Source organism: Sapajus apella, unplaced genomic scaffold (genome assembly GCF_009761245.1).
Source record: "Sapajus apella isolate SASKATOON/1434 unplaced genomic scaffold, GSC_monkey_1.0 scaffold39, whole genome shotgun sequence".
Lineage (NCBI taxonomy): Eukaryota > Metazoa > Chordata > Mammalia > Primates > Cebidae > Sapajus > Sapajus apella.
The window spans coordinates 19,313,213-19,315,490 of NW_022436979.1; the positions used below are offsets into that span (position 1 = coordinate 19,313,213).

At 40.5% G+C, this 2,278-nt stretch overlaps 1 non-coding gene across 1 annotated transcript; it reads left to right on the plus strand.

Annotated features, from left to right (window-relative positions):
* The first annotated feature begins 1,950 nt into the window (after positions 1–1,950).
* On the plus strand, positions 1,951–2,052 carry LOC116565333. The gene has a single exon (XR_004275392.1). It is a non-coding gene; the product is annotated as a small nucleolar RNA U13 (small nucleolar RNA).
* The last annotated feature ends 226 nt before the right edge of the window (positions 2,053–2,278 follow it).

A 2,278-nucleotide genomic window follows, 5' to 3' on the forward strand; every position in this document is an offset into this window, starting at 1 on the left:
TCCTTATTAGAAACTATTTTATGAAATCTATAACTGATGTACATGCTCCACCAGGAAGGCCCCCACATGGAGAGCCAAACGCTTACACAGCCAACTACTTTTCCTTAAATCTTCTGCAAATTCTAAGTAAGTGACTGGCAAGAAATGTTTTTGGGGACCCAAATAGAGATGAGAAGCACCCAATTAAAGCCACTATGTGGCCCCTCACCTGAACCTCGTTTCCAAATTGACACTTGCACTGACATCAATGTGATGTCAGCCACATCACCTAAATACCTACATAGATCGAGTCTCAATGTCATTTCATTTCCAGAGATCAGAATCATATAATATTTCAATTCTACCAAATGAGACCAGATATGAATTTATACAATATAGTAAATCTAGAGATGATCAAGACACAACACATCTAAAATTTGAATCTGAAATGCATAGTGCAGAAATCACACAGCCCTTTTGATGCATTGACACTTTTCAAACTATAGAGAAGCTCAAGTGTGGCATGAAGTCATTATAAATATTTAACAGGAAAATTCTGGCATAACTAAAAGAGTTCAGAGACACAATTATATCCGTGAAGTTTCATTGCAGAAACTCACGAGACAAGCACATCAAGTGACTTTACATCCTGGAAAATGAAGACGAGCGTAAAGAACTATGATGCTGTGAAAGTCGTTCAGAGGACACTCCATATTATGGTGAGTCCCACAATCATAAAACAATGAGATTTTCCCTTTAATCCCATGGCACAGGTAAGTTCAAGATTAGTATCACCACTAACAGTCGAAACATTTGGTGTCAAACCCCTGTTACAAAACCACCCTGTCACTGAATTTCTCCAGTGCAGCAGCCAACAATGTACAGGAGAAGGAACACTGAAATCAAGGCCTTCAAGGGTGCTCCAAACATAAAATCCTGAGTGCTCTGGGAACTTTTGGAGCTTATGAATCACACTAAGCAACGTGTTCATATGTGCCAATGCCCTCCACATTTTACTCCAAACTCGGTGTGATTTGGAGGTGGGCCCTGAACATTAAGTAGAATATAAATCATCAGGAGTTACTAAGATAAATGCATTCTGATAGTTTGGAGGTTTAATCCACCTATTTGATTCTGTCAACTTGTTGATACCACGACCATTGCAATGACAAACTATTTTGAGAAGTTTATGAACCCCATCAGCTGTCTCCTGAGAGAATGATGTTGAATAAATGAAGACGCCAAACCAAATATTTGAACAGCATTCCCAGCATACGAATGGTATAACATATTACTTGGCAAATTTTTTAGCAGTGTCTTCAAATTTTTGACTGAGGTTAGGTCAAGGGGAAGCACATTGAATGGGCAACATTTCGTAACAAGAATAAAAAAAATGATGATGATTCAAATCCCAAGTTATTTCCTGATCATTGCGCAATTTTGGTAAACCTTTAGGAAGAAAATTTGATTTCATCTACAGATTCTCTTCCAGTGTTCCACTGATTATATTTCCTTAGGAAATATATGTTCTTTCCCATTTTCATTTTAGGGATTCTTGTTTTTGTCATTCTCCACTCAACAAACATTTCTTGAGAATCAGGAAAACATAAATTAAAATGGTTGATGTGTCAGAAACACAAACAGGTGTTGAATGCGTGGAGAAGACAGATATCTGACCCACGCTGGCTGAATGCGTGAGCAGGGGCTTGCTGTGAGATGCGCCACGTGCCCGGAAATGGAGGGGTTTGGGCTGGGGTAAGACGTGACTGATGGGATGCAGGGGTAGGAGATGATGTTCCAGGAAGCCGCAGCAGCAGTTAGAGAGGCAAGGGTAATGGGGCAGAGGCCGCTCAGAGCTCACATGTTGAGAGACGGTCCGGACTGTGTAATCCATGAGCGAAGCTGGACCTCCTTCTGAGAACAAAGAGCTATCCTTAAAAAGTTTAAGAAAGTGACTAACATGAGGAAGTGATCCTTTTGGGGTTGGTGGATGTGATGACTGGGTTTCCAAGCACGTGTGACATGTGCCTCCCTCAGACCTTGTTACCACATCCATGCTGTAGCCATAGGATGTGAAAGAAAGAAAAAAAAAGGAAAAACAGGAAGGGGAAGAAGAAAACGTGAGTAAATGTGTGTGTTAGAAAGCAAATGCTGGTGTGTACGCAGAAGTTGGAGGAGGCAGGCCTAGAGATCTGTTGTAAGGTCATTGCCGTAACTGGAACAAAAAAAATGTGAGAAAATAGAAGAAACAGGGATGGGTTGGAAAGAGCAATAAGCCTACAAATATGTTTTGTAAGTT